At 38.9% G+C, this 16,795-nt stretch overlaps 1 protein-coding gene across 4 annotated transcripts in view; it reads left to right on the top strand.

Moving 5' to 3' along the window:
- The window catches only part of ANO10 (anoctamin 10), a 129,803-nt gene that overhangs the window by 111,384 nt on the left and 1,624 nt on the right, over window positions 1-16,795 (top strand). The gene's annotated exons all lie outside the window — the stretch shown is intronic.

The raw sequence follows: 16,795 nt of genomic DNA on the forward strand, positions 1-16,795 counted from the left end.
AGGGTAATAAGTCATCAGAGTTTGCCACGAGATACTTGCCTGCATTTACTTACCCAGCTATGCGTATCAGCGTTTGAGTTAGTGCTGAGCTCACGGGAAATTCTGTGGTCCTGACATCTGAAAAGTAACCCCCTTGTTTGCTACCCTGTTACCAAAATCTGCCCTTTTCTAGAGACATCCAGAAGCAAAGCTGTTCTTGGCAGTCCTGTCAGCTGTGCAGCTGAAAGACTCTCAAATCTAACTCCTAATCAACTGTGAATATGTGGGAGGATAGTGCTTTGAATCAGAGACGGTGTGAATGATCATGTGGACAGGCATTGAAGGGAGGAAGAGAAGCTACCCATTAATAACTGGAGTTGTCAGAAGTGTTTTGTTGATATGCAAATCTACCATTTACCTACTTCCAAGTCCTTTAGTTTAGCATAACGGGACACAGCATGCATAAACTCTTCAGGTACTGGATAAGCAATAAAGCATTCATTCTGCACTTCGTTATGAATATGCACCCGCAGTAGGAAACTGTGTGTGGATGGCATGTGTTAGTCTTCCTGGGAGGGGAGATTTAGTGTGTGCACAAAACCTATGGGGAAGGCAGATATTTAGAGAATTGAGAAACTCTGAGTAGGATTATACATCCTAAAGCACTGGAAATTGATTCATTACCATTGCATTTTCTCCTTAAATCAAATTTGTTTCTTGCACAAGGTTGTGGAAAATGCCGTTCTGGCCAGAACCTACAGGTAGTTCAGACCGCCAACAAATCTGTTAGAGACCATCCCATTGAAACAACAGCTGAACTACGAAGTGGTTGAATTGTGAAGTGATTAAACAGAGAAAAATTAATATAAGAAAGTTAGTCACAGTAACATGAGGGGGTGTTCAATATGCAAGTGAAATAGGGAGTGGAGCAAATAAGGCCTGATATGCTTATAAAGGATGTAGGGGGTTTGTAACTTGAATGTGTGCAACAGCCAGTTCTTTCATTGTTCTGCAGAGCATCATAAAGGGGTTTCTGCTGCATTTGAAGGCTCATACACTTCTGTGGAAAAGCAGAAAGTCTTGACATTTGAGAAATTCGAGAGGTTTTGTGTTCAAAAAAAGCTGGTTGAGGTCAAAGAGCATGTCAGTCTTTAATTAGCATTCAGCATCCTTTTAAGTTAGCATGGTGAATATTTTAGATTCTAATTACCTAGTGTGTAATTAATTCATTACATACTATGCTGTAAAAACTGAAACATTTCTTTTGACAAGCTGAAAATAACATTTTTTATTATTCATACAGAGAGTAGGATATTGATTGTTGTATGTAACAGATTATGAAGTACTAAAATGTATTCTGGGGTAATTAAGCAAGCAGACAACAGTGGAATTCCTTTAAACTTTTCCTGAAGTAAGTATTAAGCTGGAGTGACTGAGATTCTACATTTTTGTCAGCTCAGTATAACATTCTGCTAAGGACTTTCTGAAAACGTGGGGCACATACTGCAGCTTTCTGTAGACAAGCATCTATCCATCATTGCATGTATATCAGTCTCAGTGTTGATCTCTTACAGAAGCAATATTATGTTGCTGCTCTGTGTTTATTTAATAAGAGACAGAAGTCTCCAGTATTCTGAGGGAATTTTCATAGAAGCCAAATTCATTTATGTACATGGAAAGCAGCACACTATTATATAAATATAAGCCCATACAGCTATGTGCTTAACCAAAAGAGCAAGTTTTCCTTTATGTGCTCTCAGGATTGGTTCTGTTTGATGTGCAGCTCTATGAATAACAAGTAACAGGGCATGGGGTGACAGGTAGCTCATGTGCAAAAGAGAACACTGTTTAGAGCAGGTCTTTTGGGGAGATAATGTCTTTTTTGCTTCTGAGAAGCAGGCTGTCAGGAAGTTTCAATGGTACTGTTAGGCTCTGCATACTAAAGCCTGCTTTTTAAGATGCCAGCTCATATAAAATGGATTAGAGAAGCCAGGAGGAAAATATCTGCCAAAAGAACTGAATTCAGACAGATACTTTTTAAAGCTTTATTGTATTTTAAAGTTCTAGTAAAATAAATTAAATGGAAAGGCAGGATTGAATCGAATAGAACATTTTATAAGTTAAGGTACTGTAATACTCTTTTTTCTTTCTTTTCTATTGACAACAAGTAAAACTTCAGCTGTCATTTCAGAGCAACTGTCCCTCTTGTTTGCTAGATTATTCACCCAGTAATAGGAGCAATGTGCATTACTTATGGCTATATATCCTCTGAAATAAATTGAAAACAGAAAGATTTCCTTTTCTGAGAAGCATTTGGAGAATCTGAAGTTTATTAGTTTTAGTTGCTCTGTTTGGTTTTGGATTGGTTGGTTGGGTTTGCTTTCTCATTTACAGGTGTTGACTTTTTTGGAGGGTTTTTTGAGAGTGCTTTAGTTCTTGAGTCTTTGTTAAGGCTGCGTAGCCAATATATGATTTTTTTCTTTGTCTGATTACCTTCTTTACCTAAGAGAGTCTTTTTTTTTTTCCTTTTATCTGTTTCCTGTGATGATAATAGTATTATTTGTATTCCAAGGGTTGGTTTGGGTTTTTTTCCTCTACTGTCTCAGTTTTTGTTTCATGTGGAATAAATTACAAAACTTCTAAAAGTCAAAAGAATGTGGAACATGTGTAGAGAAATGAGCCATAGCCTGGTCTATCTACCTTGTTATCTCAGAGCAAAGCTGTCCCAGAGCAATATATACTGCAATAGTGCACTTCTCAATTCAGGAGTCTGCAGCCTTTCTGTGACCTCTCCTTGGTCCCTCAGAGCAGAGGAGGCAACATTTAAAACACGTCTTGTTGGGCCAGAAATTGTTATCTTGTCAGACACTGAATGTTTGGTAGGGTATTGGTCTATTTTGAAAGAAAAAATACAAGCCAGGAAGGACCATCTCCAGATAAAACTCTGGAATTAATTAATGGGATACTTGAGCAGCAAGGATGGAGATGTGAGGAGAGTAATTATCTCTTTTTAGGAGGAAAAAAAAAAAAAAGGAAGAAAAAAGGCAGCAACTTTAAAACCCCAGGAAAAAACAACAAAGATGTTCAATGCAATAAAGCAGTGACTTTTCAAAGATGAAAACCAGTTTTTGATACTAAAGCAAATGCTGTTTTCATTCTGGAAAAAAGAAGGCTCTGGATTACCTAATTGTGGCCTTCCAGTACTTCAAGGGAGTGTAAGGGAAAGATGGAGAGAGACTATATGACCATGTAGTGATAGGACAAGAGGTTATAGTTTCAAACTGAGAGTAGGTTTAAATTAGATATGAGGAGGAAATTCTGAACTGTGAGGATGGTGAGGCACTGGAACAGGTTGCCCAGAGAAGTTGTGGATTCCTGGAAGTGAAGGCCAGGTTTGATGGGCCCCTGAGAAACGTGGTCTAATGAAAAGTGTCCCTGCCGATGGCAGGGGAACTAGGTGATCTTTAAGGCTCCTTCCATTTTGAGCAATACTGTTCTAATGTCCAGAATGGCTGATCAAACTTTCAGGGATGTGACCAATTAGAGTTCCTTGGAAGAGATGTTAAAAGTTTAAATTTTAATCCAGAGAAAATACTTTGCAGCTTTAGCAGACATGTGCAGGCGTGGTGACTCCACAGCTTTTGATAGGAAAGAAATGGGAAAAAGTGGAAGGATTTTAAAAGTTTTTGTAATTGTTTCATGTAGGATATAGTACATCTGCCAGAATGGGTCACCAAATTCAGGGGTTTAATATTCACGTCAGACTCTGAAACAGAAGAACTGTGTGATAGGTAATTATTTATTCTGCAGTGTTTATTTAGTTGTAGCACTTAGAGGGGTTAAGCACATTAAGACTTCTGTTGCCTTAGCTCTCTATACAAATGCATAAGTGTTAAGTTCCTGCCCCAGAGGTCTTTTTGGGTGTCTGTGCAGCAGGTACAGGTCACCATCTGCTTGCCCGTGCAAGTTTCAAAAGCTTTGTATGGTTCTGCCATGTGTGTTGCTTTTGGTTACCTAGGAAGAAAAAAAAAGACTTGAAAAGTTTAGGCAGCAACACAGCCTTACATGTTCAAGGACAATTTTACATGCTGTTGGAAGAGCAGGACTGCCCATAACACAGCAGGGATTGCTGGATATTTGTTAAAGAGAAGTTCTGTGTTTGAATAGTTTGAAATAAATTGAATAACTAAAGAGGTCTGTTTCTGTGAAAGGGGGTGGGTTAACAGCATTTTCTTGAGCTGGTGGATTTTTTTCAAAAGGTAAGATCACTTTTATGTATAAAAGAGGAGCAAATCCACTAAGTAGATAAGGTTCTTGTGACTCTTGGTCCTTCCTGTTTCTGACTTGAGAAATTGTGTCAAATCAATCAGCCTTTTTCCTCTTTGGGGAGATGGAAAGGTCTGCTCTTCTAGCTAATATTTGGTAACCAGTAGTGAGGTAAATTCTTAATGAAATGAAAGACAGATGGGTTTGGGTTGGTGGAAGAACTGTTGAGTAAAACCCAGAGTTTAACTGGTCTGCCAGTTGAGAAACTCTCAAGGGGCTAAATTAGACTTGCATGTGGCAAGAACTCGCACCTTTCTTCTGCAGGTGGGACACACCCAGAGCTTCCCTTACTTGTTTTTAACATGGTGATGTTGAAATTACCAGACCAAACCATTAATTAGTTTATCCAGTAACTTCTCCGGGACTGATCTGTCCTGTTGCTTCCATGAGAAGTACATGAAAGTGTAGTGAACAATTAAAACTTTGGAGCAACAATTAATGGGAGTGGTTGTTTACTTGCTGTATCAATTAGTTTTAAACTTACCTCATCAATAGGGAGAATTTTCATATCTGCTTCACAAATGAGATTATTTTTAACGCCACTGTGAATCTTCCAGTTTGTTGCATAAGCATCTAATACAAGAGCATTTATAAGGATCATAGTGATTCTGAGCTGTATTTTCTTTTCTGGTTTTTTCACTGATCAGCAGAAATCTTGAAAGGAGATTGAGCCATTCACTAACACAGGACAAAACCCTCTTTTCTTCTTTTTTTAGTCAAACCCCCGCAGATTTCAGAAGAGAGAAAACTTATTTAAGGTGTTATTTATATATTTTTTCCCAATAGTATTGGTGATTATTCCCATGTCACAGAAAGATGAAACAAAGTCAAGATGCAAGTTCAGCAAACGGCAGTTTCAATGGGATATGTTTCTTTGATCAAAAGTTAATAGGAAGGCAAAATTCTAATATAATTACTTGAAGGTTATGTATATGACATTCCCACCAAGTAATAATAAAGTAATGTATATAATACATATTTTAAATGAGTGCTCAATGCCAATTAATCTTTAGAATATATTGCTTGCTGAAAAACTCCCTTGCTGGACTGAAGTGTGAATTCCCTATAACATTATGGTAGCAATATTTGCCAGTTGCAGAATTTCACAGTTACAAATGAGGAAGGCATTGGGAGGAAAATTTTCAGGGTAGCAAAAACCAACACATGGAAACGAAAACCTAACAACCTCCCATTAATATTGTGGGTAATGCCCCTTTAAATACAAACACTGTTAATGTCTTCTTTATTAATGCATTTTATTTATTTTTTTAGATAGATAAATTGATGCAGTATACAGGTAGAGAGAGAGAGAATGATAATCTGGGTGAGTGGATTCTGTTCAGGTCCTTGGTAGATGCATTCTTACTTAGACTGGCTTACTCTAAACCACAGCCTTTGCTGTATTTCCTTATACCACTAATAATTATTGTAATTTCATATTAGCAGGGGAAATTATGTGCTGTCATTTTAATACAAAAGAGATATTTGTTTTAGTTTATTGAAGATTTTTTTTTTGCTGTGGTTGTGAAATGTTGCTGTTTTAGAAAAGGATGTAACCAATGGCCGTGGTTCTTGCAGTTCTGTTGATCCTATAATGGTGTGTCTTTGCTTTCTGGTTGTTTCCAGTGCCAAGAAGGAAGCCAGGAGCATGTGAGCACTGACATATTATCAAGCACAAAGTGCAGAAAATGGATTTCTGCAGCTTGTTAATATTTTGCAATTATATGTCCTGCCCTAGCTTGCAAATTTGATTTGCCCTGAAGGATCTCTGGAAATGTGTGTTCACCTTCCATCTTATACCATCACATAAATTTGCTGTGAATTAGCTAGGTGACTCACTGGATAGTATTGACTCACTTTACTGATGCAAAATCATATGATGTTTTCAGCATTTATTTAGTGTCTTTTCACAGCACTTACTGGCATGTTTGTTAAAAATATGGTTGGTTTGACAGATGTAACAACCTACTTTATAAAGGTCTTACTATAAAATTTACAAGACAACATATTTTCTCACAAGTGGTAATGTTGTACAGTGTTTCTATAGCAATTGGACAGTTTTGATGTGCTACAGCTAATATGTTGAAGAGAAGTTACTTTAGATGTTCGTGTTGCATGCTAGATAACATATTTGTTGTGATAGATTCAAGTTGAGGAATAGGAGAATTTTGATGGTACTGGTAACCCAGGGTGTCCACTAAAAGCACTTTGCAATGTATAACAGACATTCCAAAGCCAAGCCTTGAGGTCTGATAGAATTAAATTAGTGTGGCAATTTAACATGAGTCACAATAGTTAATCCCCCAGTGCATGCTGAAGCTGGCACCATTAGCTCTAATTTCCATTGAGCAAAAGAAGGAGGTCAGTCTAGAACAGCAGCTGGACTGGAGCTGCATATATCTGTTCCACACATTTACTTCTAGGCTTCAATTTATTGTCTATCTTTATCCAGCCCTTCAGAAAGAGCAGAGCCCCAAAGCCAGGCTGTGCTAGTGGTACTTTGTCCTTCCTTTGGTTCCCACTGCTCCTGAAAGGCAGAGCAGGATAATAGGAATGGGAGGAGGAGTGTGGCTCTCTTCCCACTGGGAAGCTGCCAGCATCCAGGGCCAGTCTTCTTGGCAGTTTTTCTGCCAGCACATCTGACCCTTACCCACCTGTGAATTTGGAGGCAGAAGGGAAAGATTTCTCATTTTGAAGGAATTAAAAGGGAAAATAAAAGGCAGAGGGTACAGCTAGGACAGCAGAACAGCAGGGAATCTGCAAGGAATAAATAAGGAAAGGGAGTAAAATGCTTTAATAAAGAAAAGTACTTTAAGGAAATTAAAAACCAGAAAAAGAAAGGAGAAGTGTTATCAAGGCATATGAAAATTTACTTACTCTGTGCATGGAAAGCCTGCATAGACACAATGTTCATGCTGACATAGTAAAAGAATAATTGCCATATGCCATGACCATTTTTGTAATCATTCAAGTTTTGTTTAGAAGGTAACAACTTTAACACAAAGTTCTAAACTTAAAAACCACAATGTTATTAAAATAAATTCTTAAAAATATAGATATATTTTATATAATACATGTACTCTGCCTTTATGTATTGTATTGCACAAAATTAAGATTAACAAAAACTGGGATTATAGGGTTGGCATGAAAATAATAAAATTAAATAGTCAGAAATCATTCATCCATTTTTTTCAATTTAAACTTCATCCCAAAGTCTTTTTCTGTAGTTTCTCAGTTACATAACATAGGATGTTCAAATGCACTAAAGCAGATTTCAGAAAGAGCGTAAATGCTAATACTCAGCGTATCTCCAGATCATTGTTTGTCTTTATATTACACAGCTGCTTAAAATATCATCTCTCTTCAAACTGAAAATAGTTGCTCTTATACAGCTTTAATTTAATAAAATTAATCAATTTTTATTGCAAAAGAATTTCATAAAGCTTTGCAAAGAAATTGCTGATGGTATTAGAGGCAGAAAGGCACAGGACTTTGTGAGGGTCTCTGATACAGTGCAGGTAGCTCTGAATGGGGCTGTGGAGGCAGAGCACTACATCACTTCAAAACAAAGGTGCTGAGCAGCCTGCAGTAAAGAGATTTTCTTCTCACTAATGCATTAAAAAAGAGAAAAAGCATTTTGTTCACTTGTAACACAGGAAGCATATAAAGAGAAAGTTACAAAGTCTGGTTTCAGTGAAGTAAAAGAGAACTTTGTCATTGCTTTCATGGCAACCAGACCTTTACCCTTTGCTAGGTTGTTCAAAATTGCAACAGGCTTAGCAGGGCAATTTATAAAGATTATAAATTTATAAATATTGCCATACCTATAATTTAGGACTGTGTCAGCTGTTACAACTTTACTTATTTTGAAGAAATGCGATTATAAACTACCAAACCAACCTTTTACTCTCCTACCTGCTTATTAGGCAGTCTTTTGTAGTACAGTGTGAGTAATGCTCTGTGTCCAGTTGTGCCTCTTTAATAAAAATGGCATGTTTAGTGAGCTGTGTCTTTTGTGTACGTGTATATTTGCATACTGGTACCAAAGCCGCTGAAGTGGCAATATGCAGATGTCTATGATGGAGTGAAAAGCTGGAATAAGATACATCTCCCCATTCTCTGCCTGTGCCTGGTTCAGGAACTTCCTGAGCCAGATCAAACCTTAAATCCACCATGACTAATTTGAGTAACTGACTTTATCTGATCAGACACATATTGACTTAAATACAGATTTAAGAGCAAAATAATAGCCTGTAATCAGTTGATACTTATATTTGGCCCAGTGTTTAAAGGAAAACAATTTATTTCTTTCCATGGGTGCATAATCTTCCCAAGGAGCTGGGAACGTGGCAGGAGGGAATTTGCCTTTTCAGAGGTATCTCTGGTGGAGGAAGAAATTCTGTCAGTGGTGCCATTGCCATTTTGTAAGATATTTAAAGACGTATTTGACAGGCTTTAACATTCATGCAGTTGATTGCTTCAGAATATCTATAAAATTACTGTAACTAGAAAGGGTTTATCAGCTTTGTGTTGATTATTTTTCACTAGACTGTAACTAGGCAATTGCAGAACCCTCACAGGAAGTAGAAGAGAACTTGTCTTTGAAGAGAAAAGCAAGAATGAAAATATTGCTCAAAATTACATGGTAATAACATGTGCTTGGGTCAGGAGAGCCTCTGCAGGAAAGGAAAACAAACAGGATTGTCAGGCAGGTCCTTTCATTGCTGGCCTTGGACTCCTCGCCTAATAAACTCTAGAGTAGAATTGAGAATAGTTCTTTACCAAATAATCTAAACATTGACTAGTTTTTCCTACTTTACTGCATTGAAATATTTTTTTAATACTGTTGTAACAGTACTTTAGAATTAAATTTACTTTTCATGCTGATACAACAGATAAATAAAGAGGCAGATTCCCTCTTAGAAAGAACTCCCTTCACAACAGTGGTTACTTTTCCTATGTGTCTGCCCAGTGTTGAAGTCTGATTTCTCAACATGTAGCTTTTACTTCAGATATACTATAAAATTTTCTACTTACATTTTTCAGACAATTGATTTCTCTGGCATAATCTGCTGTATTTATGAGGCTGAAATTTCTTGGCTGCCACAAAGAAATGGGAATTTTGTACTTGCAGCATTGTGGCTGCTGTGTGGTAGCAGGGCAGAGGACAGCCATGCCTCCTGCAAATTTTTCTGCTTATTTATGTCAGATTTATGTCACAGATGGTAATTTCCAAAAATGGTGCCTGAAGCTGGGTTCTTAGTTTCATATCTGGAGACTGATCTAAATTACCCAGTGAATGTCCTGCACAGAGCAGTAAGCTTCTTATCTTGTTATTTGTTTTATTTGAAACCAAGTTGGGCTCTCTATGACTCCACAAATTAGAAAACAGGGAGAGAAATGAGAGCCCAGGGTAAGACTGAGACCAGCTGGGCATGGGCTGAGGCAAGCCATGCCTTTGTGTCCTCTGGCAGAGCAGAGGGTGGGTAGCACTTTAGTAGTGCTTAGGTATTGGGGTTTATGTGCCTGAGTTCCAGGGATGGCCAACTTTGTATCCAGAAAGGAGTGAAATATATTTTTTTGTCTTCTGAGGGTTGAGCGTAATTCATTTTGAGAGACTGTCTCTTATTCACAGAGTCTGTTCCCTGCTGTTGCATGGATTACAAGGAGACGCATTCATGCTCTTTGAGTTTTTCTTCTGCTCATTTTGTGGCATTAAATAGTTTAAACTGGTCTCTTGCCTTTTGTACAATAGATTTGCTAAAGGATGTTGGCAAAAGCTGTGGGTTTTGGCCTCTGCAGTACCAGAATTGATGCTGTGTGGTCTCCCCTGGCTAAACCTCAGTGACGTGGGTTTATGCACTCAAGAGAGGCTTGTGTCTGTAACCCAGCAGGTTATTTCCAGGTTTAAGCTGGAAAAAATGGAAGCACAGAGTTAGTCTGAAACATATCTTCTGGAGAAGCTGTAGTGAGCTGTGTATTTTTTCCATCACCCTAGCACTTTGCCACTTAAGCAGCCGAGGAGGAAGGACTGTCACTGTCCCCCTGCAGTGCCACTGACTGCCTGCCTTCCAGCCCTTCACCATCACTGCTGGTGTTGCTTCAGAGGCTGTTTGGCTGCTTTCAGCTGTCCCTCCTCGATCATGAGGCAGTGTGAGTGCAAGGCATGTGAGCCTAAGTGGTAAAATAGTGCAGTTGAGCAGCCTGGTTGTTAGCCAGGCTTTAACTGCTGTCACAGAACCACAGAATGGGTCAGTTGGAAGAAACCTCTGGAGACCAGCTAGTCCAACCTCCCTGCTCAAGCAGGGACCCCCAGAGCATGCTGCTTAGGATTCTGTCCAGATGGCTCTTGATTATCTCCAGGGAAGGAGATTACAGTTGGCATAAAGCTAACACAGCTATGTCTGCAGTTAAGCTTCAGTGTCAGCCATATCCATATATTAGGAATTTGTGTCCAGAAGGCTCGTTAAACTCTCCAGGTGCTGCGTATTTCTCTTCCAAAGGGTATGTGCCTGCTCAGGGACACCCTGCTAAGTGGATAAGCTTGTTAAACTTCAGAGAGGCAGAATAGCTTGGTTTACTCATTTTCTCTTGATGGTAACTAGTAATTGCAGGCAGGTAATTAACATCCTCCAAAACCCCTGAGAAAATAAATTGTATCATTGCTCACCCTGAAACCATTACAGCATCATTGATGTGCTGTTAACCTAGGGGCCAACTGCACCCTTAAACCATAGTGATGTCTGTATCACCCAGGGCACAGGATTAAAGAAATGTGTGCAGGACTGCACAGCCCATCCCTCCCCTTTGAGATGTCACCAAGGTCATGTCACATTGCACATTTTTGCATCATTGCTTTCATAGCCAGTCGATATTTTCTGACTCCAAAATCTATTGACCAGCTGCTGATTGGGTGAGAGGTAATTGCATAAGCTAAAGGGGAGAGCATCCCTTGGGCTGGGCTGGCATCCTGTGAGGGTAGTTTGGGCACACACTCCTCATCAGACATTCAGACGTGTTGTTTAATGTTGTGTATTTATCTGTCACTTGGCAACTACATGGCCAGTTATGGTGGAAGCAAGTTATGAAATACGAACTACACAAGGACAAAAATAATGTAAATATTATGAGGGACAGAATGCTTAAGCTGTATTCTGAAGAAAATACCATTAGACTGTCTTCTGTGACTTCTACTATTCTTCATTTTTGTACTGTCTACTGAACTAAAATAAGGTTCAGCAAAAGGTGACTAATACTGTAAGAATATTGTAATGAGTATTAATTAATACTTTGCAATTTAAATCAGAGACAATCTGAAGTAGATCAGAGAAAAAATCTTTGGAAAAAAATGTACTACAAATGGGATTGCTTTGTCTGCTATTCCTCACAGTGCTATTAATCAGGCACAATACTCCAAGGCACAAATTATGTGATTCTGCAAGTTTTCCTGACTCTGCACTTACTAATTTTGCAAACCTATTGTTTCATTAACATTGGCTTTGTACTTGGTATTCTATCTTGAATTAGGCATACAAGAAAGGAAAGAAGAGAATTCTTTTTTTTTTTTTTTTTTTTTTGCTCTATCCTGTTGCATTCTATTTCTTGTAGCAGATCCTCACTCTGGGTCTGTGGAGTCCAGGCAAACTTGCTGTCACAATTCCTGTAGAAACAACTATAAAAAATCTCTCAACCTGGGAGGGACCTCAGAAGGTCACTAGTCCTACTTCCTGCTCAGGGTAAGATTGGCACCAAATTTAGATCCCAGGGCTGTGGGAGGTGGGGTTTTCTGTCGGGTGCTTTGAGGGCAGAGACTCCAAAACCTCCCTGGGCCCCTGCTGCAGTGCTTAGTTGTCCTTGTAGTGAAATGTTTTCTGTTGGGGCTTTCTTGGTTTATTTTTAAGGACCACTTCATTCCTTGTTCCCTGGCTGTGCAGCTTGGCCAAGACCCTGATTCCATCTTCTTGCTGACCTGCTTGTATATATTGGCAGGTTTCTCAGGGCATGTATATCACCTCCCTGCCCATCTTGGATTCCATAGTTAGTCTTGGCAGAGTTGATCAGTATCCATCTTATACTGGAGGGCCCAAAAGTAGATACAATCTTTCAGGATCAACCTAGAAGTAAAATTAGTAAATATTCCTCAAAATTTCAAATTACTATAATTGCTTACAGTCCTTGTGAGAGTGACAATTCAGGATTTTTTTGTTATCTTCCGTTTAAAATTCTGCTTGCTTCCTTTTGAAAAATCTGCATTTGACTGTGTAATGCTCATGTGTGGCTTTCCTTTATATAGAGGGTTGTTTCCACTGGGTTGCAGCATCACAGAGCCATTGGTCTTGGCTCTGGGAAATGAGGAAGTTGTGAAATTGTTTCTACAAGTCTTTTATCATACTAATGAAGTAGGGGAGAAACTGTATTCTGGAAATCAATACCTTTCAAGAATGAGGGGTTGTGCAGGATGACTTAATGGAAAATAAGCATTCAGTGTTACATTGTGTGTGGTCCTGGGATTTAAAAACAGGAGTGTACTAGTATAGGGACTGGCTATTTCTGCTGTCAAGAAGCATCAGTTACCATCTTCAGCTAAGGAAACAAACAGGTTGCTGGAAAAGTGGTCAGAGTCTGAAATTCAGCTTAAAAGTAACCCCAAGCCCAGAGTCCTTAAGCACTGTTCCCTGCAGAGTGTTCAGTGCCATAGACAAAAACCTTGAGGGAAGATCTTTGATTCTAGGTATGAAATTACCATAACCTTACACCATTATAATCAGTGAGAACAAATTTCCATTAAATAAGCTTTTAAACCTTTACACAGAATAAAATACTACATGTGGAAGAGGCTTACTGAGTTTTGAAGTGAGTGTTAATTTGCCTCTTCCGTAACTGGTTAGTACTTACAGATTAAGCTGATACAGTTCTTGAGACAGCTCAAGAGCCAAGAAATTGTTGTGATTGGACACCATTACAAAAGAAGAATTTAATATATATCTGTCATGTTTTCATATTATAATTAATGCTAGAAAGTGGGAAAGATACCATGTACCACTGCTCTTTCTAACTGCTTATGGGCTGTTCCACATGCTGTATACAGGAAAACCAGAAGATGGGGTTGCTGATAAAAAACATCTGCCTTCACGTATTCTTATATTTAGCATAAACTGTTTACATGTCTGTTCTTCGTATGTACAAACTTATCTGTACATTATGCACATTACATTACATTACATGTACATTATTCCCCAGTATACCCGTGGAGAAGCACCAAACCAATGAGTCAATAGATCCTGGTTTCTTTGGTTTCTCTTTTATAAGCTTTCTATTTTTTAAATTGTTTTCCTCAGGTTGTGGTTGAATTGTCAGTTGGCATTATCACACACAGTGGTAAAATTAAGAGTAGTTAGAGGCTGAGCATAACTGGAAAATAACAGTGTTGTAAGCATCTGACACAGAGCTCAGCAAGGGCAGTAAATCAACATTAAACTGGCAATGGCTGTTAGTGCCTATTAAAAGTTGGCTGTCCCACAGAAACCATAAAGGAAAGGTGAGAGTGTCTGATTAGGTTATGAGTGTGTGCCAAACCAGCACTGGGACAGCAGGAATGCTGGGTTCCCTCTGCTGTGCTCTGGTGCAGAGAGAAGATCACGGATGGATTGGCAAGGTGGGGGTGGGTGTGAGAGGCAGCTGAGGCAGAAGGAAGCCACGTGCTGGGACGTGCAGAGCCCTGGCCCAAGGCAGCCCTGCTGTGCAGAGCAAGGGGCAAAGCAGCTCCTCAGCCCTGGGCACAGGGCTTGGAAGACGAGGTGGGTCATGTTCCTCCTTGTGCCATGCAGAAACATCCTGCATTTCCAGCAAGGCTGTGGCTTGAACCAAGCCCTGGCACTGCTGCTGGTAAATCCCTTGGCAGCTCCTCGTGTTTTGGTGTAGTTGAGGTCTCTGGTGCTGCTGTGCATTTCTGTTATTTCATGTTTGTAGCTGTTTAATTTTGTATTTTGGTATTGTTGGCAGCACTAAATCACATGTTTAGATTTCCATATCCCTTCTGACTGGAGAGCTACCACAGCCATACCCTGTACACTAAAGTTGGTGTTTCTGATTGTGAGTGAGCCCACAAAGGGAGTAGCCTGATTTTCATGCTTGGTACTCAGCTCTGTTTGTGGTGTGAAAGTATCTGTTCCATTTTAATAAAGTCCTTTCAGAAAATTTAATGTTGAAATGTAGGGAAATCTAAGTAATTGGTAAAGCCTATTTGTAAACCACACTGAAGGGATTTTTGCTATTTCTCCTGCAAGTACTGTCTAATTATATTACATGTGTTTTACAAGGACATTTAAACTTAATAAAATGGAAATAGCAAATCTATTGAATTACAGCAGATAAATATTTTAGAACATTTCCTAATAGTAGAATTGTAGGATAAACAACACTGTAGCCCCACTAAAATTAATACTAGTTTAAACACGTTTCACTCATGTATTGCATGCACAGGCTGCTGTTGCTAAGGGTGCTGCATAAAACAGAGCATTAAGTATAGACCTTTCACTTGTAACTCTCAGCTGATAATAAATGAAGAATGGCTTCTTGAGCCAACTCATTTCTGAGCTGTGCCTCTGCTTAGTTCACAGAGGCTTTTAATACCCCTCAAATGAGTGGTTTTTGTCACTCTGTAGGTTTAACAGATGGATCGAGACATTTTTAATACCTCTTTTCCATATTTTTAAAATACTTCTTAAAGCTTACAATGGAATGTAATTTTTGAGGGAAGAGTAGTTAACTCAGCCCCACAGGTTTCCCAGTGAACCTGTTGGGGCTGTCAGGGGGAAAGTGATCTTAAAAGGTACCTCATCAGTTCCCTTTCTCAGCAATAAAAGTTTAGAAATACACTCCCTTTCCCATATGTTGTCTTAGAGAAATATTTTCCCATTGAACAGGAACATTTATTTTCACAGTAAAAAAAAAGAAAGAAAATTTAAAAATTCTTCAGCCTGAACTTGGCAAAGAATTTCTCTGTTTAAAGGTGCCACCACATGTTGCTTGCCCAAGTGATAGCTCTTGAGGGAGCCTGCTGCTGCTGCTGCCAGGTATTGCCAAATACATTTTGGTATTGGAAACTATAAAGAAGAAATTAAATACACAGCTCTTGGAGTTCTCACGTGGCTTATGATTCATTTCCTGAAATATGTGTATGACTGCATTTGGACTGATTTTGCCCAAGCCTTGTGTGCCATGGCAGCATGTGAACCTATTTTAAGAGGTTTTTCTACTCACTGGCCTGCTCAAGAAGCTGGGATGTTTGTTTGTTGATATCATGCATTTTAAATATGATAGCATAAGATTGCCAGCACAAGACAATCCTAGTGTAAGATTAGCTCAGTTAAAATTAGGAGGGCCTTCAAAAATAAATGAGAGTGGTCCAGCTTGTACAGAGTTTTTGGACAGATTACATTTAGTCATCATTAGCACTCATGTGCTTGGTTTTTTTCCAGATTTTGGCAAGCCTTGCAGCGATCAGAGAATAAAAATACCTTTCCAGTCTTCTGCATTCCTCATCAATCCTCCTATAATTACACCAGCACTCAGAATTTAAGAAAATCATTCTAAAATAAGAGCATTAGGTTTGTATTTGATGAATCAGGAACTGAATGAAGGTGCTGTCTTCTGTGTCTTGTGTTTTTGCAATAGGAAGAAAAGTCACTTTAATTAAAGATGGTGTAGTTTTATTCAGACATTTATTTAAATAAGTGAATCAGGATGTAGAAAAGGAATCTATCTGTATTCTAGCCTTCAGCTGTGGCTTTTTTCCCTGCACTGTTGCTATGGAGAAGCATATAAATATTTGTATCACAAACTAATTTTACATCACTTATAGATGGCATGGAAATACAGATAAAAATGGTTAAGAAAAGTTGTTGTAGGTGTGTTTCAGCGTGCAGAGTGGTGTTTTGGAATAGGTTCAGGCCCAGACTAGCAGCAAAGAAGGCGCTGTGCTGAAGTATCTGACATTTCTGTATTCCATGTTGTGGGATAGAAACTGAATGATAGTGTGCACTTTATATGCAGTTTTGTCTTTTACAATTTTCTTATAGCATTATTAGATACTTCTCCTTCTAATAGCTCATATGTCATGGGCCATTTCTATGAGATCAAACAAAATTTAAAAGAAACACCTTCAGCTCAGTAGCATATGTCCATCCTCCACTGGGGGAATGATACAGAACCCACACAGCAGCTTAGGAGTTGAAAGCTGCATAAATTGTTTCTGCATATGATCACTCACATTTCTTCATGTCCAGCCTTTTTGTTCCCTTGTCTGCCAAGCTGCCTCCAAGGAGGCAGTGATGCTGGGCATGAGTGAATTGCAGCAGTTCCTTGTCTCTGCTCCTCACCCTGTCCTTTGGGCTGGTCTCCCTCTCGTCTCCTTCCTGTGACTGTTGTCTCTGTCTTTCTTCTTCGGGGACTTCAGTCACTTTGGCTGTTATTTCTTGGTATATCAGGG

This window comes from Zosterops lateralis (genome assembly GCF_965231275.1).
Source record: "Zosterops lateralis genome assembly, chromosome: 1".
In the NCBI taxonomy this organism is placed as follows: Eukaryota; Metazoa; Chordata; class Aves; order Passeriformes; family Zosteropidae; genus Zosterops; species Zosterops lateralis.